Source organism: Capricornis sumatraensis, chromosome 3, assembly GCF_032405125.1.
Source record: "Capricornis sumatraensis isolate serow.1 chromosome 3, serow.2, whole genome shotgun sequence".
NCBI classification, from domain to species: domain Eukaryota; kingdom Metazoa; phylum Chordata; class Mammalia; order Artiodactyla; family Bovidae; genus Capricornis; species Capricornis sumatraensis.
In genome coordinates, this window is record NC_091071.1 from 52,849,118 (window position 1) to 52,872,941 (window position 23,824).

The following is a 23,824-nucleotide window of genomic DNA, read 5'->3' on the forward strand; positions in this document are numbered from 1 at the left end:
ATCCACCTGCAATGTGAGAGACCTAGGTTCAATCCCTGGGTTGGGAAGATCCTCTGGTGAAGGGAAAGGCTACCCACTCCAGTATTCTGGCCTGGAGAATTCCATGGAGTTGCAAAGAGTCTGACATGACTGAGCAACAAGGCATTCACTAAGAATAAACTGAGGAATTCTTGCAAAATATTTGCAAAAAAATAAGATGAAAAGTATGGGGGAAAGGCAACATAGATATTTCTATAGATTTCAAATTAATTTAATGGAAGCCACAGAGTTATAAAATTAACAAGCACAAAGGAAAAGAGACAAAATATATAAAATTTTTAAAAGTTTAAGCTGGTAAAAGACAAGAACCTTTGAATTAAAAATCTACACAGAAAATCAGGTAAGATTAATACTTATGAAGATTTTCATCTACATTAATCCAAGTAAAATTTGGTGGTGGTTTATTTGTTAAGTCATGTATGACTCTTGTGACTCCATGGACTGTAGCCTGCCAGGCTCCTCTGTCCATAGGATTCTCCAGGCAAGAATTTTGGAGTGAGTAGCCATTATCTTCTCCAGGGGATCTTCCTGACCCAGGAATTGCACCCAACTCTCCTGCAGAATAGGCAGATTCTTTATCGATTGACATGCAATTTAGAACCATAAACTTTAGAACCATAAAATCATCCATCAGGAAAAGAAAATAGTATATATATAAAGAGTATAGTTTATGTTATAGGGGACCTTTCATTATAGGGGACTGGAATGAAAAAGTAGGATCAAGAAACACCTGGAGTAACAGGCAAATTTGGCCTTGGAGTACAGAATGAAGCAGTGAAAAGGCTAACAGAGTTCTGCCAAGAGAAGGCACTGGACATAGCAACACCCTCTTCCAGCAACACAAAAGACTACACATGGATATCATCAGATGGTCAACACTGAAATCAGATTGATTATATCCTTTGCAGTCAAAAATGGAGACACTCTCTACAGTCAGCAAAAACAAGACTGGTAGCTGACTGTTGCTCAGATCATGAACTCCTTATGGCCAAATTCAGACTGAAATTGAAGAAAGTGGGGAAAACACTAGACCATTCAGGTATGACCTAAATCAAATCCCTTATGATTATACAGTGGAAGTGAGAAATAGATTTAAGGGACGAGATCTGACAGATAGAGTGCCTGATGAACTATGGACAGAAGTTCGTGACATTGTACAGGGGACAGGGTTCAAGACTATCCCCATGGAAAAGAAATGCAAAAAAGCAAAATGACTATCTGAGGAGGTTTTACAAATAGCTGTGAAAAGAAGGGAAGCAAAAAGCAAAGGAGAAAAGGAAAGATATAACCATTTGAATGCAGAATTCCAAAGAATAGCAAGGAGAGATAAGAAAGCCTTCCTGAGCAAGAAATGCAAAGAAATAGAGGAAAACAACAGAATGGGAAAGACTAGAGATCTCTTCAAGAAAATTAGAGATATCAAGGGAACATTTCATGCAAAGATGGGCTCGATAAAGGACAGAAATGGTATGGACCTAACAGAAGCAGAAGATATTAAGAAGAGGTGGCAAGAATACACAGAAGAACTGTACAAAAAAGATCTCCATGACCCAGATAATCATGAAGGTGTGATCCCTTCCACTTACGTAGAGCTGGACATCCTGGAATGTGAAGTCAGGTGGGCCTTAGGAAGCATCACTACAAACAAAGCTAGTGGAAGCCATGGAATTCCAGTTGCGCTATTTCAAATTCTAAAAGATGTTGCTGTGAAAGTGCTGCACTCAATATGTCAGCAAATTTAGAAAGCTCAGCAGTGGCCACAGGACTGGAAAAGGTCAGTTTTCATTCTAATCCCAAAGAAAGGCAATGCTAATGAATGCTCAAACTACCGCACAATTGCACTCTCACTCGCTGGTAAAGTAATGCTCAAAATTCTCCAAGCCAGGCTTCAGCAATATGTGAACAATGAATTTCCAGATAGTCAAGCTGGTTTTAGGAAAAGCACAGGAACCAGAGATCAAATTGCCAACATCCGCTGGATCATCAAAAAAGCAAGAGATTTCAAAAAAACACATCTATTTCTGATTTATGGACTATGCCAAATCCTTTGACTGTGTGGATCACACATAAACTGTGGAAAATTCTGAAAGAGATGGGAATACCAGACCACCTGACCTGCCTCTTGAGGAACCTGTATACAGGTCAGGAAGCAAGAGTTAGAACTGGACATAGAACAACATATTGGTTCCAAGTAGGAAAAGGAGTATGTCAAGGCTGTATATTGTCACCCTGCTTATTTAACTTATATGCAGAGTACATCATGAGAAATGCTGGGCTGGAGCAAGCTCAAGCTAGAATCAAGACTGCCAGAAGAAATATCAATAACCTCAGATATGCAGAAGACACCACCCTTATGGCAGAAAGTGAAGAAGAACTAAAGAGCCTCTTGATGAAAATGAAAGAGGAGAGTGAAAAAGTTGGCTTAAAGTTAAATATTCAGAAAACTAAGATCATGGCATCTGGTCCCATCACTTCATGGCAAATAGATGGGTAAACAGTGGAAACAGTGGCTGACTTTATTTTTCTGGGCTCCAAAATCCCTACAGAAGGTGACGGCAGCCATTAAATTAAAAGACACCTGCTCCTTGGAAGGAAAGTTATGACCAATCTAGATTAAGCAGAGACATTTCTTTGCCAACAAAGGTCCATCTAGTCAAGGCTATGGTTTTTCCAGTGGTCATGTATGGATGTGAGAGTTGGACTATAAAGAAAGTCAAGTGCAGAAGAGTTGATGCTTTTGAACTGTGGTGTTGGAGAAGACTCTTGAGAGTCCCTTGGACTGCAAGGAGATCCAACCAGTCCATCCTAAAGGAGATCAGTCCTGGGTGTTCATTGGAGAGACTGATATTGAAGCTGAAACTCTAATACTTTGGCCACCTGATGCAGAGAGCTGACTCATTTCAAATGCCCCTGATGCTGGGAAAGATTGAGGGCAGGAGGAGAAGGGGATGACAGAAGATGAGATGGTTGAATGGTATCACAGACTTAATGGACATGGGTTTGGGTGGACTCTGGGAGTTGGTGATGGACAGGCAGGCCTGTTGTGCTGTGGTTCATGGGGTCACAAAGAGTTGGACACGACTGAGCAACTGAACTGAACTAAATAGTTTAGATAGGCATCAGCCACAGACGCATGCTAGAACCTGTTATATATGTATTAAGTGGATTATTCTAATTTCTTAGGGAAAAACATTTTGAACCTGGAATTCCAAACTCGGTTAAACTTAGTGTGAAAAGAAAACATAAATCTCCTTAGACATATAAGAAACCAGGGGATTCTAGATTTCCTTCCAAAATATTCTTCCTAAAGAAATTACTCAAGTTTTAGTGAAACAAATGGAAAAACAAAATAGAGCAAAATATCAGTAGTAAGTTATGTTCACCAATCCTTGAAATATGGAGATCAAGACAGGTGTGTCAGCTCAGTTCAGTTGCTCAGTCATGTCCGACCCTTTGCTACCCCATGGACTGCAGCACCCCAGGCTTCCCTGTCCATCATCAACTCCCAGAGCTTGCTCATACTCATGTCCATTGAGTCGGTGATATCACCCAACCATCTCATCATCTGTCGTCCCCTTCTCCTACTGCCTTCAACCTTTCTCAGCATCAGTGTCTTTTCCAGTGAATCAGTTCTTCGCATCTGTGGCCAAAGTATTGGAGTTTCAGCTTCAGCATCAGTCCTTCCAATGCATATTCAGGACTGATCTCTTTTAGGATGGACTGGTTGGATCTCCTTGCAGTCCAAGGGACTCTCAAGAGTCTTCTCCAATACCACAGTTCAAAGGCAGGTATGTAGAGGAAAGTAAATTCTAAGGATCACAAATGCTAGAAATATGGAAACAAAGGCAGGTGTGTAGAGGAAAACAAATTCAAGGGATGTGAATCAATTGTAGCTGTGGATATGAGATACAGATTGGGAATATTGAGGATGATGGTGGCTCAGACAGTAAAGAATCTGCCTGCAATGGAGACCCAGTTTCAATCCCTGTGTTGGGATATTCCCTGGAGAAGGGAATGGCTACCCACTCTAGTATTCTTGCCTAGAGAATCCCTTGGACAGAGGAGCCTGGTGGGCTATAGTCCATGAAGTCCCAAAGAGTCAGACATGACTGAGTGACTAACACTTTCACTTCACCCTAGACTAAGGGAGAAATGTTGAAAGGCATTCTTGGGGTTCTACATTGTCCAGGTCAGGGTGACATATGGAATAAAAACCAGAAGCAGAATTTTTAGCCAGGAATTCACATTTGTATGTGGCCACCAATGTTAGGCCATCCTTGAATCTCAAGTATGATAATGGGTAGAAAAATAGGAAATACGATGAGAGGAGGAAAAAGGTGAATCCCAATGTTAATTCTCTAGAAATTGAGATTAACACTGAATTCTGCTTTCTTCTCTAAATCTCAATGCTAATTCTTTAATTTATTTCCTTATCTCATCTTTCTCTATCTATTGCAATATATTCTTCCTCCCTTAACACTTCTCCATGAGTATCCAACTTGTGATCTTCCAGAAACACAAGTCCAAATTTCATATTCCTCAGCATGACATATGTATTTTCTTTTTCTTTAACCCAGTCGCATTTCATTCAGAATTAAGTTCGAACTCCATCTAATGAACAAAATAACTTCTGATATCTTTTTTTTATCTCTCTTACCCACTTCACCTCCTGGTATAGCCTCTCATTCCTTTATTTTTTGAGTCAAATATACTGCCTTGCCTGTAATTCCCTAAGTGTTCTCTACTCTCCCATGCCCATTCCTTCAACCACCACTTTTCTTACAGGGGAACTGATACAAACTTTGGAAGAGTGTTAAATGTTAGGGTTTGGGTCTTCAGGAGCCAAATTTCTTAGACAAGGTGAGTAATATGGGGAAAGCAAATTATTGAATAATTTACATACCTCAGCCAGAAGTGAGATAGAAGGAAGAGGCCAAAGACAAAAAGAGTATTGGAGCAGGAACCACCTGAAATACATAAGTAAAGCACAATTTGATGACTATAAAAATGACTTGGTTTCTGTAAATGAGCATTTTGAGCCAATGGGTGTATGGGTGTAAGGGTTGGAGGGAGTGTGGTTACTTCCTCGACTTTACATATTCTGCTCCCTGCAAATAGTCTTTCTGTACGTATACCTGACTATTGCTCTCTTAATGCTTAATTATTGCTAGAACTTCCTGGATATTCTGTCCAAGGATATTAAGTACTACTTTCGCTCTGGTCATGTTTAATTCGTTCATATAGTACAGTATTTATTGTATGGCATTATAGGTACAGATTTTCTTTCTTAACTTTACACATGGATTGAGAATGCTCTAATTGCAAAAACTCTATCTTCTCCATTTCTATATCCCAAGCACTAATTCAATGCCTATAATATCCTAGAAAATCAGCAAAAGTTAATTAAATATTGAATTAATGGAATCGATAGACTCTCACTTATCCAAAAGTATTATCATTTCCAAAATTTATTAGATACAATTTAAAATATTATCTTTATGAGTTATCTTTACCTTTTAATTTAAAACTTACTTAGTATAGAATTATTACATTATTTTAACATTTTGTTTGCACCAGATTCAAAGATATGCAATTTTATTTGATTCATTATTGGGTAAAATTTTCCTCAGCAATTGACGAAATTGAGCTGTATTCTCCCCAAATAAAGGCTGATTCCTGCATGAAGTTGCTGAGCCAAATTATGCCCATGGAGGTTTCTGACACTGTATACGTATTCATCCCCAAATATCTTCCTTGTAATCCCTACATTGATACTAGATGCTCTAATAATAACAAAAATAAAACTGCTACCTCTCAAAATATAAAAATTATAAACTTTTTTTATAGATCAAAGTGGAAATTTCAGCAGGACCTTCTAAAATTATAGTCAATGGCAAATACTATTACTATACCTGAAATAATAACTTAACCTTTATTTTAATTTTATTTCTTTAGCTACTATATTACTTATGGCAAAAAAAATGTAATTTTATAAAAGTTGTACAAACAAAACTAGCATACTATATGCATGGTTTAAATTTCATGATTGCAGAATATCCCCAAATATAGCATCCTGAAATTTCTTTGGAAATAGTAGATGACAGAATGACCAGTTAATTTTTACATCTTGCTTGGTAAAAAACTATTTCAAACAATGTCATCAGTAGTAACTTATAGTATTACTCTAAGTAAATGAATTATAATTTGTTTGTATACTGACCTTCCTGCAAACTTGCTAAATTTATATTTTTGGTAGCTGCAGATGCTGTGTTTGTATGTGATTCAGAGGAAAGTTTACACAGATCCTTTTAGGGTTTCCTGCATAAAAAATCATGTCATCCGTGAATAAAAACAGCATTACTTCCTTTACAATCTAGATGCATTTTAAAATTTCTTTTTCTGTACTGACTGTACTGACTGTAAATCCTGGCACAATGTTGATTAAAATAGTGAGAGGGTACCTCCAACTTTGTTCCTCCCCAGTATCAAGGGGAAAACATTTGCTCATTTACCGTCATCAAATATTATATTACCTTAGCTTTTTAATAGATGCCCTTTATTAGGCTGATAAAATTCTATTCTATTTCTAGTTCTCTGTGAGTTTATCATAAATGGGTCCAGGATTCTGTTGAATATTTTCTACATTTATTGAAATGTGTATGGGGTTTTGCTCTTTATTCTGTCAATATGGTGGTATTATATACAATGTTATTTTGGATCTTAAATGGGCCTGTGTGACTGGGAGAAATATCAGTTGATCATCGTGGTTTGTATTCCTTTTTCTGTGTTGCTGAATTTTTGCTAATGCTTTGTTGAGAATTTTTGCATCTATATTAATCAACATAATCTATAGTTTTATTTTCTCATAACATGTTAGTCTGACTTTTATTATCAAGGTAATGCTGACCACATAGAATGAGTTTGGATTTATTCTTTCTCTCTTTTCTGGAAGAATTTGGAAAGAATTGGTATTATTTTCTTTCTTTCTTTCTTTTTTTTTTTTGGTAGACTTCACTAGGTAAATATCTGGGCCTAGGTTTTACTTTGTCAGACAGTTTTAAATTCAATTTCCTTATGTGATGTTTCTTATAGATTTGCAAGATGATAAGAAGCTTTGTGTCAGAATACAAATCAATTCACTGCTTCCTTCTCTGAGAAAGTTTTGCTATATTTTAAGTCAGCTGAACTAAACTGTGCTTAATGAAGTAACTGGTTTACAATCTGGTGCATGCTCCTTGTCATCACTGACAAAAACAAATATTTCATGGATAAATGCCTGACCGTGGATTACGTTTTGAACAGTAATAATATGTAGCATGAAGATTAATCAAGACACTGGCAATAAATCAATAACATGAACCGTACAAACCAGTAAAGGAAGGATTTATTATGTTATGCTGGGCTGTATCATCCATTTTCTTAGTACATTTAGGCTGCTGTAACACAAATACCATAGACCTGCAACAAATACCATAGACTTTGCAGGAGGCTTGCAAACAATAGAAAATTATTCCTCACAGTTTTAGAGGCTGCAAAGTCCAACATCAACATTCTGAAAGACTGAGTATCTGGTGAGGCCCTACTTTCTGGTTCATAAATGGTCATCTTATTGCTATAACTGCACATAGTAGAACGGAAAAGAAAGTACTATGGGGTCTTTTTATAGGGCATGGACCACCTTCATAAGGGCTCCAGCTTCATCACCTAATCATCTACCCAAGGCCCCACATTCACATATCATTATGGGCATTAGGATTTAGCATATGAATTCTGTGGGGACACAAATGGTCAGTCTGCAGTGATCATGGAACTGGAAGATAGGGATTAGCCAGGTCTAAGGTAGGGTCTGGAGTAATGAACGGAAAAATCCTATTAAGGATTCAGAAAATACACACACTCTCTTTGTTCTAATCAACTTTCTCAGCTCCTTTCACATGGTACCTCAAAGTAGTAACTTATGTATTTTGGGTTCAGTCCAGCATAGACAGATGTCTATTTGTCCCTATGTTGATCACTTCTTATAAATGGCTTTATCATATAGTACAAACACTTTTAGGGGCTCCAGTACTGAGGATGTAAAAAGCATGGCAGCAGAGAAGGTGGTCTGGCAAACACTGCTAAAGTATGTCCTATTTCTACTCTGATATGATTGCTCTTAAAAATTACTTTTTGGGTGAGTTTGAAAAGCTTGTGGCAGACTACTTTGAAGGTAAATCTTTCAGGTAAAATTCACTTTTCCCAGACAGTCATATTTAGTCTTATTTGAACTTGTCATTTGAACCCATTGTGGAGCCTTGCATCAAAAGTAACCTTATTTACTGTCACCTGATAGTATCAATAATTAGTTTGATATTCTCTGCTTATCATAAATTATCTGCAGAACTTACTAAAGAAGATTCTCAAAACATATGAATGATGGAGAAATGTATAAACTCCCAAGTATATCATTTAAAAACCAATGTTTATTCAGATATATGTATTCTTCATTAATATTTGTCATTCATTATATTCATGAATTTCACATTACAAATAGTAGATGTGAATAAAGTGTTTAATTAACAGAAGATTAGTTTAAAAATATACATATGTAATTACATACACATGTGTATACTCAGCTGGTAAAGAATCCGCCTGCAACGCGGGAGACCTGGGTTTGATCCCTGGGTTGGGAAGATATCCTGGAGAAGGGAAAGGCTACTCACTTAAGTATTCTGGCCTGGAGAATTCCACGGACTGTATAGTCCATGGGGTCGCAAAGAGTCAGACACGACTAAGCGACTTTCACTTCACACAAGTATACAAATATGCACACATATGTGTGAATATGTAATATATATGTCACCTCATTAGCATAAAAGGCACTCCCATCACTGAGGACCTCTCAGAGGCTTTAGTAGGTGTCTACTAGAAACTGGAGACAATGACAAAATTTATTTTTTATATACTGCAGAAGTCCATTGTAAGTCTTATCCTTGTTCATCTCTAGGGAAGTTGTATTTTTTCTTTGGCTTCTTTCAAGAATTTCTTTTTCTTTGGTTTTATTTAGTTTGAAATTGCTCTTCTACATATGGACTTTTTGGTCTTTATACTGCTTGATGTTCTCTGAGCTTTCTATATCTGTGGTTTGTTGTCTCTCAATTTTAAAACATTCTTGGTGTAACTTTATCAAATATTTCAACTTCTTTGTTATCTTTTGTCTCTCCTTCTAGTAGTATAATTACACATATGGTACACCTTCCGAAGTCTCACAGTGTCTGGATACCTACTTTTTTAAAAAATTATTTTTCTGTTTTACTTTCAGTTTGGGAAACTTCTATTGTCTTACTTTCAAGTTTACATGACTGAGTAGAAAAAAAGTTAGTTCACTGTAACAGCTCTGTTTATGTCCATTTTACTATGAGGAAAAAACATAATACACTACTGATTTAATCCAGATATTCATGGATTCAGAGAAGTAAATGCATACAAATTTTGCATGTGTTGTCAGTGAGCAACATAGTTTTACTAGTATTGAGTAAAAAAAATAGCTATAGTATGGAAATACAATAATAAAATATCTATCTGATATTTTTATTTCAATAAGCTGAAATTGACATATATATAAAATAATGAACACACACAAATACACATGCATACACACATTTGTTAACTAGATTTATCCAGAGGGAAAGAAGAGCAGATTTCCAATTTGGGAACTCAGAGATCCTTAAGTAGTGAATGTATGGCCTACATACATCTTTTACTTCTGTTTAAGAATTTTTGGATTAATGCAAATTTGAAAAGGTTAGAATCAAAGAAAAGTTTGTTTACTTGTGACAAAGCAGCAAAGTTCATTTTTTCTAAGGACAAAAAGGGCAACTAAAAGGAAAGTATTTTCAGATTCTGAACAATTAGCAATTTAAGCAAAATCTGTCAAAACCAGATGTTGTTTTGACAGTCCATCCTAAACAGATTTGTTTTGTATTCCTATCTCTGGTATCAAAATAATGGTTACATTGAAACAGACAGAGAAGGCAATGGCAACCCACTCCAGGACTCTTGCCTGGAAAATCCCACGGACCATCTCAGGTAGGCTGCAGTCCATGGGGTCGTGAAGAGTCAGATGCGACTGAGCAACTTCATTTTCACTTTTCACTTTCATGCATTGGAGAAGGAAATGGCAATCCACTCCAGTGTTCTTGCCTGGAGAATCCCAGGGATGGGAGAGCCTGGTGGGCTGCCGTCTATGGGGTCGCACAGAGTCGGACACGATTGAAGCGACTTAGCAGCAGTCTTCTGTGAAGGGTAGACTCTGTTGTGGTTTGAAAAAAAAAGGGAGAGAGACGAAATAGTTTTATTCTATTTTCAAAGAACTGAATTAAATTCACATATTATTAATATCTAACATAATTATTTTGGTTACTTCAAAAGACATACATTTAAAAAATTCCATTTCTAAGAGATTTTGGGAGGGCAGTTCTTTATTATTATTGAAAAACATCTACTATTTTAGTTATATGTTTAAAAAGTTTGAACCCTTACAACTTCTTCAAAATAAATTCTAGTTTGTACCAATTATGTTACATAACAAAGCATAAGCAAATAATCTGAACAATGTAAAAATTCTGTTAGTAACAAAGCAGGCATCTAAGCAGTTATTTTTATTGATGTACAAAATTACCTAGAAGGAAACAAACACCAGAATATTGGCCAGGTGTGCTGAGAATTAATTTTGGAATAGAAGAAAGCCAAAGTAGAGATGGCAGTGCGGCTAAGAAATGATTTAGCAATCTACTGTTAGAAGATCAAGGCAGGGAAGTGTTGGAAGTGACAGTGTTCCTTGGAGTGGCAGAGTAGGCTAACTTAACAAGGGACTTTTACACTTCAAGGGAAAGGCAATGAGTGTAATTCTGCTGAGCAGGTTGATAATTAAACTTAACAGCAAGTCACAAATACAGTTCTTTCTTTCCCGGGCTATAGACAGAGAAATGATGACTACTTACAACCTGAATGGTGCTAAAACAAATCAAACTTTCTAGAACAATATTCAAAGAGAATTTTAAAGAAATTTATCTTTTTGTACATGCTCAATGCACAGCATTTAAAACTATTATTTGGTTTATTGAAAAAGAAAATGATAGTTTAGTAATAGTGTTCGAAAAATTGTATCTGTGTCTATTAGGAAAATATTTTTCCAAATGATATTTCTATATCATCAATTTTAGCCATTTAAGTTATCCTGTAAGTTATCCTGAATTATTTTAATGAACATTTCCTCATTACGAAACCAGGTTGGTGCTACTGTCTTCTGTGAAATTCACTTAGTTTTATCAGTCTTCCAAGTACAGCTTTTACCTTTTGTTGGACTCTTATTTTGCAATACTTATTACACAAAATTACAGCTATTTGAAGAGTTCTGGAATATGCATTCAAATAAACAAACACTTATCTAAATATCTTTCAAAGTATTTTATGAAGTAAACAGTGATATTTAAGAATTTTCACGTATTTGCCAACTTAGCATGATTGAATCTATGCTTGCTTGTCAAGATCTGGAATAGACCCCATAGATTTATGATAGAATGATGAATATCTTCAAATACCTAGACAGCAAACTGTGGCATTTGCTTATTTTCATGGTGTAAACCCACTCACTATGGACAATTTTAAGCTACTCATGACTCATCACTGAACAGAGTTGGGAAAGACATACACACAGTTGAACACTATTCATTATACATTATTTCCAGCTTACAGACATTATAGACAAAAAGAAGTTTGAGTATATATAATAGCTAAATGTACTAAAACCATTAGAAAGTGATGAGTTTTGAGTATTGCTATAATTTTAGCACAATTTATTTAATTGTGTAAATTAAAGTAAATTTATGTAATTTATTTTTTTGATAATGGCTATGTTTAAAAAGCAGAGAAGGCAATGGCACCACACTCCAGTACTTTTGCCTGGAAAATCCATGGACGGAGGAGCCTGGTAAGTTGCAGTCCATGGGGTCACTAAGAGTCAGACACGACTGAGCGACTTCACTTTCACTTTTTACTTTCATGCATTGGAGAAGGAAATGGCAACCCATTCCAGTGTTTTTGCCTGGAGAATCCCAGGGACAGGGGAGCTTGGGCTGCTTTCTATGGGGTCGCAGAGAGTCAGACATGACTGAAGCGACTTAGCAGCAGCAGCAGCAGCAGCAGCATGTTTAAAAAGTTGTTCACAAAATGCCTAAAAATTTGACAATTAGCTCTCACAAGCTGGTAGGACCTGGCTCCAGCATACCATCAGCTATCTCCATTAATCTGGAAGCTTCCATGTCTTTTCCTTCCTTTCTGTATTGTATTCACATTGTGATTAGTTGGAATTTGCCTAAAGTACTCCCTCAAATTATCAGCTGCTCAATAATGTCCTCTTCTATTTTGCTATTTCCAGAATTCATAATTGATTTTAAGAATTATTGAGCAAACCAGAATGCACTAATGTTGTATGAAGCCAGCACAGTCACACATGTCAACAAGTTAGAGCTGCTAGATGATTGATTGAGACAGCTGCTTCTGAATAATCGGCTCATTGGATATTGATATTTTGCCAATAGATGGTTTAAAAGGTATGTCTTAAGCCACTGTTTGGGTAAATAGACAACTCATTATGTGCATATAAGTAAGTGGAATGACTTGAACAAAAACAAATAAACAAAAATAGTTTATAGTTAAGAGTCAATCATCAATAGAGAAATGAGATCTACCCTCATGCCATAGCTTATTGACTAATCATTTTGCTTTTTGGAATCTTCTGAGAGATAAAAACACTCACAGTAGTTTGGCTAATAACCTGCTGCTTCAGCTAAATAACAGTGTCAGAATCTATGAGTTATAATGTAACATTAAAGAGTATAATGACAGTTATTCTCCAGAGGATGTTTCGAAATCACAATGAAGTAACAAGCAATTTGTTGAAGATCCTTCCCCGCCAGTTGCCAAAGCATTAGCATTCCATCTGCCAGACGGTGGGATTAGCATATCCCCAGTGAAGTTGTTAATGGTAACTTTCAAAAGACTAAATCAGTGCTTTGTAAAATCTCCAGGAACTCATGTTGAAGACTGTATTATTTCTTTAGGTATATATTATGTTAGCCTTTTTTCTTATTGCTTATTTATTTATACTCACTTGTTTTAGTACCTATTAGATGATGAATGGCAGCCCCACTGGACACTGGAACTTTTTTTTTCCCACATAAGCAATTGAAAGCAATGCTATACTTACTCCTGTTAGAAATAGCCCAAGAGAACTGATACTGTATTCAGTTCAGTTCAGTTCAGTCGCTAAGTCATGTCTGACTCTTTGCGCCCCCATGAATCACAGCACACCAGGTCTCCCTGTTCATCACCAACTCCCGGAGTTCACTCAAACTCATGTCCATCGAGTTGGTGATGCCATCCAGCCATCTATCTCATTCTCTGTTGTCCCCTTCTCCTCCTGCCCCCAATTCCTCCCAGCATCAGGGTCTTTTCCAATGAGTCAACTCTTTGCATGAGGTGGCCTAAGTATTGGAGTTTCAGCTTTAGCATCAAGTCCTTCCAATGAACACCCAGGACTGATCTCCTTTAGAATGGACTGGTTGGATCTCCTTGCAGTCCAAGGGACTCTCAAGAGTCTTCAACACCACAGTTCAAAAGCATCAATTCTTCGGTGCTCAGCTTTCTTCACAGTCCAACTCTCACATTCAAGTTTTAGCAACAGCTTTATTTAAATTGAAGCAATTTGAAGAATAGTGGCTGCATTGAGCAGGACTGATACTGGAGTAAGTTGCCATTTCCTTCTCCAAGGGATCTTCCCGACCCATGGATGGAACCAGCATCTCTTGTGAATCTTGCATTAGTAGGTATATTCTTCACCACTGTGCCACCTGGAAACTATAAGGTGTCCTCTTATTAGAGAGCACTTCACTAATACCTCAAATATAAATTTCTTGCTATTTCAAGTTCTAAAGATATCTAATATTCTAATTTCATGTTCTTAAATAAATTTTGTCTTCTGACTTTATCTGTATTTTATGCTATTAATAGAATAGTCTTTCTGTACTTAGCACAATGTACACTTTCACATACTATTTGAGAACATTATAAAGGATAAATAAAATTATTATTAGTCAGAAAAATGATTACTAATTATGGCAAGAAGATATAAAGCATTTTTTGTTTAGCTACTAAATTTAAATGCTCATGATACATAAGATTTATTTCATGGCTTGAGGAAAACAATTCCTAACTATTCTCTTCATTTCCATTCTTTACATTTCTCTCTTAGAAATCAATGAATTAGATGACTAAGGATGAAATCTCTAAAATATTCTTCTATTCATAATATCCAGCGTTTTGCATATATTTTCTTTCCTTTGATTTATAGGATTTGTGTTTAATTAGAATTCATCTGTCTCAATCTGAAGTGATGGTTACAGATGAATCAAATATTATTAGCAAAGTCTGTAATACAGGTAAATGAAGGAGCTCATTGAAGAATTTTGCTCACATCTGGTTGAGGTAGACTGAATGTACATGCTCAGTCACTCAATCGTGTTGGCTCTGCAGACCCATGGACTGCAGGCCACCAAGCTCCTCTGCCCATAGAATTTTACAAGCAAGAACACAGGAATGGGGTGGCATTTCCTACTCCAGGGGATCTTTCTGACCCAGGGATAGAACTGGCATCTCTTGTGTCTCCTGCTTTAGCAGGCAGATTCTTTACCACTAGCGCCACCTGGAATGCCTTGTAGAATGAATGGTTAACCCTAAATACTTTTTGTCACATAAGGAAGCAAAACCAAGGAGATACGCAGCCCTCACAGGCATGGGAACAGGCTGTCACCTAGAGTCTCAAGGACAAATTAACCCACTGACTCCTGGACATTAGACTATGAGATTGATTTTTGATTCTGTCTTCCAGATTGATAGATTAAGTCTGCTTGCTTTTTTAGCCACAAAGTTTGTAATATAAATTGACAGTAATTAGTTAAAGTTTCTGTAGGAAATAAATGCACCGGTATACAGTCAGATATCTATACTCTAATTGGGAGAGGCTGGCTCAGTTCTTTTCCTACTGCAATGGCTTACTTAATGCCATGTCATATTTACCACTCACATGTTCAAGAGGATGAGGAAGTCGAAGGTGGTATGTGCTTTTGTGGCATTTGAGAATATCAGTGGTCAGATGGTAGTGAATAAGGGGCTAGGGAGAGGCAGGGGGTTAGAGAAGAAAATCAGGAGCAGCAAAATCTAACAGTAAACCATGGTTTTCTTTCTGAATGGCACTTCCTACTGAGGTTCTACTGTCTTTTATAAGGAAGACAATAATTCTTTGTAGAATCATTGAAACTGACACTATTTTCTACTAAAAGTTTCTCTCCTTCTTCCTCTCTCACACTCTCTCTCTCTTTCTCTCACACATACACTCCCCACCCCCCACCACACACACACTCCTTAAATCTAATATCAGAACCAGCTGAAGCTTTTGTATCTAATTTTACAAACGGATATTAAATATCTTGATCATTCTTTGTGCCTCCCATAACATACTAGACATAACAGGTGGCAACAAATGTGCCCACACTTAGAATAACATCTTGAAAATATTGAAAGCGTAGATTCTGAACTCATATACAACATTTCTTCCCTCTATTTCCTGCTAGTCTCTGGGCCTACGATGCTAGGGACATACAATCTGCCACATCTAAGCCGTTGGATATGTCAGTGGTGGGAAAAGATGCTGAGTATTTTGATAGAAAAACCTCAGTGGGAGAATTACAATGCAGACTCCTAGGGGTTTACAGCAAGATTATGCCAATCATCACAGAGAGGCATTTTATGTTTTCTGAAAAACAGCTCCTTGCCTGTTAGTAGGTCTTGGTAGAGACAAAATACTAGACTGTATATCCAGAAATGCCCTTTGTGAGATGCATGTGGTTTTATTCTAAGCCAAAAAATTGGAGACACCCAACCCTGATAGCATATTGAAAAGCAGAGATATTACTTTGCCAATAAAGGTCTGTCTAGTCAAGGCTATGGTTTTTCCAGTGGTCATGTATGGATGTGAGAGTTGGACTGTGAAGAAAGCTGAGTGCCGAAGAATTGATGCTTTTGAACAGTGGTGTTGGAGAAGACTCTTGAGAGTCCCTTGGACTGCAAGGAGATCCAACCAGTCCATCCTAAAGGAGAGCAGTCCTGGGTTTTCACTGAAAAGACTGATGCTGAAGCTGAAACTCCAATACTTTGGCCAGCTCATGCGAAGAGTTGACTCATTGGAAAAGACACTGATGCTGGGAGGGATTGGAGTCAGGAGGAGAAGGGGACGACAGAGGATGAGATGGCATCATTGACTTGATGGACGTGAGTTTGAGTGAACTCCGGGAGTTGGTGATGGACAGGGAGGCCTGGCGTGCTGTGATTCATGGGATTGCAAACAGTCAGAGATGACTGAGCGACTGAACTGAACTGAACTGAAGGTGAAAGTGAAAGTGTTAGTTGTTCAGTTGTGTCCGTCTCTTTGCGACCCTGTGGACTATAGCCTACCAGGCTCCTCTGTATATGGGATTCCCAGGCAAGAACACTGGAGTGTGTTGCCATTCCTTTCTCTGGGGAATCATCACGAGGCAGGGATCAAACTTAGATCTCCTGTATCACATGCAGATTCTTTACCATCAGAGCTACCAGGGCAACCAGCTAAAGGAGAATGAAGAAGTGCAACTTGGTTCATATATATGTTTTCTTGCATTCATACAAGCCGAAAATGGATAGCAGCTGCAGTATAGTCACATGGGGGACCTTGTAGGACAATGGACAGGGTTGTATTGTATCTGGTCATCCACTTAAGGTAGAAGAAGTGATTTGAGGTGAAAGTATATATAAATTTCTGGGCAGTCATCAACAGCCTGGGTCTTTTGTGAGTGGTCTGGAAGAAAAGGGAATAGAAAATTAGGGACCAAAAATTCTAGGGTAGAAGCATGTGGATAGATATTTGGTTGGAGACAAAGAGTGTGAAGATTTCTGTATCACACATTAATATTTACCAAAATATATTCACTGTGAAGGAGATCTGGATTTGATCAGTCAGGAAGATCCACTGGAGAAGGAAACAGCAACACACTCCAGTATTCTTGCCTGGGAAATCCCATAGATGGAGAAGTTTGGCTGCCTGCAGTACATGGGATCACAAGAGTCAGCCATGCTGAGTGACTAAAACAACAACAAAATTCATTGTGAAAGAGACACTACATAGCCAAACAAACAAAAAAGCTTGGCTGGTTGATGTTAGCCAATCTTTATTCATCAGTCACCATGGAACTGGCACAGTCAACACATGTACAGACCAACCACATTGACAGAGATTGCTGATATACATGGGTTTAATACCATGGGCTCCTACTTATAAAAGCTGATTTAACTAAGATGCTACTGAATGTCAAATCTTCCAGTAACAGAAACCAACACTGAATTCTAAATATGGCACCATTCCTTGCATAGACCAACTTGGTTACTTGGATGCAAGGCATTCCCATAAATTCCTTTTCATCTTTGAAATGCCAGTGATTTGTACACCAATTTTAAACTGCTATATTATGATCTTTACCCAGTCCTGGAGAGGGAAATGGCAACCCACTCCAGTGTTCTTGGCTGGAGAATCCCATGGACGGAGGAGCCTAGTAGGCTACAGTCCATGGGGTCACAAAGAGTCGGACACAACTGAGTGACTTCACTTTCACTTTCACCCAGTCCTTACCAAGTCTCCATACTTGAAACATTTGCCTTAGAATAAACTTCAAAATATCAGGATCTTGTCTTTGTACTTCCTTCGCTGCATATATCCCTGATAAGATTCTTTGAAGGTAGTATTCTTCTTTACTATGATAAGCAATAATCTCAGCTTTGACTTTTCAATTAATTATTTCATTGATATTTTGGGAGCTGGCAATCAACAGATGTTTGTACAGAAGCTCTGATTTACTTCATAATGAAACTGAGGTATAAACTATAAATAAATCTCATATTTTTATTAAAAATGCTTTCTTCCTATTTTGTATGTCTTGGGAATAAAATGTAGACTTCCCAGGTAGCTCAACAGGTAAAGAATCCACCTGCAATGCAGGAGATCCTGGTTCAATTCCTTTGTTGGGGAGATCTGCTGGAGCAGGAGTAGGCTAACCACTCCAGTCTTCCTGGGCTTTCCTGGTGACTCAGCTGATAAAGAATCTGCCTGCAATGCGGGAGACTTGGGCTTGATCCCTGGGTTGGGAAGATCTCCTGGAGAAGTGAATAGCTACTCAGTCCAGTTTTCTGGCCTGGAAAATTCCATGGACTAGTCCATGGGGTGCCAAGAGCTGTACACAACAATAACTTTCACTTTAACTTTCAGGAATAAAATGTACAGATAAATTAATCTGAGATCTCCAGTGTCTGTGTAGATGCAGGCCCTGATCTTGCCAGTTTCCTTGGCAAAATTTACTTGCTCCTGGAAATGCTACTGAGATAAAAATCTACAAGGAAAAAAAAAAAAAACTGAGCAAACTTTTTGCCTAACCCAGTATTTATAATGGCACATCTAATGCAGTCTGAACATATATAGAAAATTAAAATAATCATGAATAACAGATGCCAGACACATATTTTCTAGGAATAGTGCTAGAAAATGCATATATTTGTCATCTTTCTAATAACTTTTCTGTTTAAGGATGAATAGTTTTCTTTGGAAATGTACAGGGGCCTCACAATTTCTATTTATTAATTTTAACAAGAATATATGACAAAAATGTTATGAATTTAGTACACTAGCAATGAAAAATAACAAGTCATTCCATTAATGTGATTTGAGGTCCTCTCTGCTAGTCCTTTCATTTATGCGTTGCTGTGACTGGCCTTTGTCCTAAGGGATATGATATTCCATTCTATTGGCAGATTTCACTAGGTCAGGAGGAATGAAGAACTAATTGGTAAATGGTTATGATCAGTTCATTTCAGTCACTCAGTCATGTCTGACTCTATATGACTCCAAGCACTGCAGCACACCAGGCTTCCCTGTCCATCACCAACTCCCAGAACTTACTCAAACTCAAGTCCTTTGAGTTTGTGATGCCATCCAATCATATCATCCTCTGTTGTCCCCTTGTCCTCCTGCCTTCAAACTTTCTCAGCATCAGGGTCTTTTCCAATGAGTCATATCTTCATATCAAGGGGCCAAGTACTGGAGTTTCCTCTTAAGCATCAGTCCTTCCAATGACTATTCAGGACTGATTTCCTTTAGGATGGACTGGCTGGATCTCCTTGCAGTCCAAGGGACTCTCCAGAGTCTTCTACAACACCACAGTTCAAAAGCATCAATTCTTCAGTGCTCAGCTGTCTTTACAGTCCAAATCTCACATCCATTTATGACTACTGGAAAAACCATAACTTTGACCAGATGACCTTTGTTGGCAAGGTAATGTCTCTGTTTTTTGTCTCTGTTTTTTGAATGCTGTCTAGGTTTGTCATAGCTTTTCTTCCAAGGAGCAAGCATCTTTTAATTTCATGGCTGCAGTCACCATCTGTAGTGATTTTAGAGCCTAAGAAAATAAAGTCTCTCACTATTTCTATTGTTTCCCCATCTATTTCCCATGAAGTGATGGGACCAGATGCCATGATCTTAGTTTTCTGCATGTTGAGTTTTAAGCCAACTTTTTCACTCTCCTCTTTCACTTTCATCAAGTGACACTATAGTTCTTCTTTGCTTTCTGCCATAAGGGTGGTGTCATCCGCATATCTGAGGTTATTGATATTTCTCCCGGCAATCTTGATTCCAGCTTGTTCTTCATCCAGCCCAGTGTTTCTCATGATGTACTCTGCATATAAGTTAAATAATATACAACCTTGACATACTTCTTTCCCGATTTGGAACCAGTCTGTTGTTCCATGTCCAGTTCTAACTGTTGCTTTTTGACCTGCACACAGGTTTCTCAAGAGACAAGTCAGGTGGTCTGGTATTCCCATCTCTTTTAGAATTTTCCACAGTTTGTTGTGATCCACACAGTCAAAAGCTTTGGCATAGTCAATAAAGCAGAAATAGATGTTTTTCTGGAACTCTCTTGCTTTTTCTATGATACAACAGATGTTGTTAATTTGATCTCTGAATCCTCTGCCTTTTCTAAATCACCTTGAACATTTGTAATTTCACAGTTCATATTGTTGAAGCTTGTCTTGGAGAATTTTGAGCATTACTTTGCTAGCATGTGAGAAGAGTGCAATTGTATGGTAGTTTGTGCCGGTGTCCAGCCCCACAGGATCTAGGGGAACCTGAAGGAAAAACGGAGTTGGCGATTGATTTAGAGAGAGATAAGGAAAGAATGTTGAAGATAAGAAAATAGAGGAGAGAAAGAGGCTGATATTCCTTGGTTTATGTAGAAAGCTAATAAAGTTTTAGAAGCCCAGGCAGAAAAGTGAACACAGAGAGCCTCTGTGTTCCAAGGGATCAGCCTGAAAAAGAAAGAGAGAAAAAAAGAGAAAAAAAGAAAAACATGGGGTGACCAAGCTTCTTCAAATGAGGTCCAATAGCTTTATTTTTAAAAGGTACTTTTATACCTTGTCTTATATATAGAGGGAAATGAAAGATGCAAAGTCATACAGAGTCAGCCCAAACATTACATGTATTTTGTCTTTATCAAAACCAGGATTTCTTCTGTAAACCTTTCCCATAAACAATATTGTGTACATTATCTTCCAGCCTTGGAGGCCTGTGAACATTTTATGACACTCTTTTGATAAAGGCTGTTCAACCAGAAAACTTATTTTCCCTTGAAATGTTTTTTCTTATATTTCTAATCTATTTAGCTTCAGAAAGTATTAAACAAGTTACATTTCTCACAGAGCAAAGGTGCAGTGAGTTATAAGAAAGAACCAATTAGCTCAAAAGTCTGATGTGGTTAATTTTAAGGCTACACTTGTTTTTCTTACTTTCCAACTATGTCAATTAATGCACTCCCAGGTGCACAGTGGATAAGAAATATGGGAACTTAGCAACAAGCACTGGCCCAATAATGAAATCCTACACCAGCACTACTCTAATAACTTTTAACTCTTTAAAAGGTTCTATGTTTCAGGCTTTCCATGCCTCTCACAGTTGGGAGGGTGTGAATAATCACATGCATAGCTGCAAGAGTCTGGATATACCTGCCAAGCAAGCTAGAATGCTAACAGAGGGATTTTGACTGGAAATATTCCTCTCATGTCCAGGAGACTTATTAGCTATAGCCCTAAGTTGATTTTCTCCAGAGAAAGGTGGTCAGGAAAAGCCCCCTGTTAATGTCAGAGGAGTTGGTGAAAATCATGAAATTGTAAAACAGACAGATTCTGGTTTTGGGGTAGATGCTCGAGAAAGCCTAGAGAGCCCGTTGAGTCCTGAAGCCTTGCTTAACAGTTCTCTTCCACATGACCTTGTCATGGGTGGGATGTCCCGTGGTGGCTCTCATGGTGGCAAGTTTGAGCATCCTTTGGCATTGCTTTTCTTTGGGATTGGATTGAAAACTGACCTTTTCCAGTCCTGTGGCCACTGCTGAGTTTTCCAAATTTATTGGCATATTGAATGTAGCAGTTTCATGGCATTATCTTTTAGGATCTGAAATAGTGCAACTGGAATTGAATTACCTCCACTAGCTTTGTTCATAGTGACGCTTCCTAAGGCCCACTTGATTTTACATTCCAGGATATCTGGCTCTAGGTGAGTGATCACACCATTATGGTTATCTGGGTAATAAAGTTCTTTTTTTTTAGTAAGTTCTTCTGTGTAGTCTTGCCACCTCTTCTTAATATCTTCTGCTTCTGTCAGATCCATACAATTTCTGTCCCTTATTGTGCCCATTTTTGTATGAAATGTTCCCTTGGTATCTGTCATTTTCTTGAAGAGATCTCTAGCTTTTTCCATTCTGTTGTTTTCTTATATTTCTTTTTGCATTGATCACTGAAGAAGGCTTTCTTATCTCTCCTTACTATTTTTTGGAACTTTGCATTCAGATGGATATATCTTTCCTTTTCTGCTTTGTCTGTAGGGCCACCCAAGACGGACGGTCATGGTGGAGTGTTCTGACACAACTTGGTCCACTAAAAAAGGGAATGGCAAACCACTTCAATATTCCTGTCTTTAAACCCCATGAACAATATGACAAGGCAGAAAGGCAGAACACTGAAAGATGAACTCCCCAGGTGGGTAGGTGCCCAATAAGTTATTGGATATCAGTGGAGAAAAAACTCCAGAAAGAATGAAGAGAGTCAAAGCAAAAATAACACTCAGTTGTGGATGTGACTTCTGATGGAAGTAAAGTACAATGCTATAAAGAGCAATACTGCATCAGTTCAGTTCAGTCACTCAGTCATGTCCGACTCTTTGTGACCCCATGAATCGCAGCACGCCAGGCCTCCCTGTCCATCAATATCTCCTGGAATTCACTCAGACTCATGTCCATCGAGTCTGCGATGCCATCCAGCTATCTCATCCTCTGTCGTCCCCTTCTCCTCCTGCCCCCAATCCCTCCCAGCATCACAGTCTTTTCCAATGAGTCAACTCTTCACATGAGGTGGCCAAAGTATTGGAGCTTCAGCTTTAGCATCATTCCTTCCAAAGAAATCCCAGGGCTGATCTCCTTCAGAACGGACTGGTTGGATCTCCTTGCAGTCCAAGGGACTCTCAAGAGTCTTCTCCAACACCACAGTTCAAAAGCATCAATTCTTCGGTGCTCAGCCTTCTTCACAGTCCAACTCTCACATCCATACATGACCACTGGAAAAACCACAGCCTTGACTAGACGGACCTTAGTCAGCAAAGCAATGTCTCTACTTTGAATATGCTATCTAGGTTGGTCATAACTTTTCTTCCAAAGAGTAAGTGTCTTTTAATTTCAGGGCTGCAGTAACCATCTGCAGTGATTTTGGAGCCCCAAAAAATAAAGTCTGACACTGTTTCCACTGTTTCCCCATCTATTTCCCATGAAGTGATGGGACCAGATGCCATGATCTTCGTTTTCTGAATGTTGAGCTTTAAGCCAACTTTTTCACTCTCTTCTTTCACTTTCATCAAGAGGCTTTTTAGTTCCTCTTCACTTTCTGCCACAAGGGTGGTGTCATCTGCATATCTGAGGTTATTTATATTTCTCCCAGCAATCTTGATTCCAGCTTGTGTTTCTTCCAACCCAGCTTTTCTCATGATGTACTCTGCATAGAAGTTAAATAAGCAGGGTGACAATATACAGCCTTGACGTACTCCTTTTCCCATTTGGAACCAGTCTGTTGTTCCATGTCCAGTTCTAACTGTTGCTTCCTGACCTGCATACAGATTTCTCAAAAGGCAGGTTAGGTGGTCTGGTATTCCCATCTTTTTCAGAATTTTCCATAGTTTATTGTGATCCACACAGTCAAAGGCTTTGGCATAGTCAATAAAGCAGAAATAGATGTTTTTCTGGAACTCTCTTGCTTTTTCCATGATCCAGCAGATGTTGGCTATTTAATCTCTGGTTCCTCTGCCTTTTCTAAAACCAACTTGAACATCAGGGAGTTCATGTTTGTTAGGTCCATGAATCAAGGCAAAATGGAAGTGGTCAAACAGGAGATGATAAGAGTGAACGCTGACATTCTAGGAATCAGTGAACTAAAATGGACTGGAATGGGTGAATTTTACTCAGATGACCTTTATATCTACTACTGTGGGCAGGAATCCCTTAGAAAAAATGGAGTAGCCATCATAGTCAACAAAAGAGTCCAAAATGCAATACTTGGATTCAATCTCAAAAAT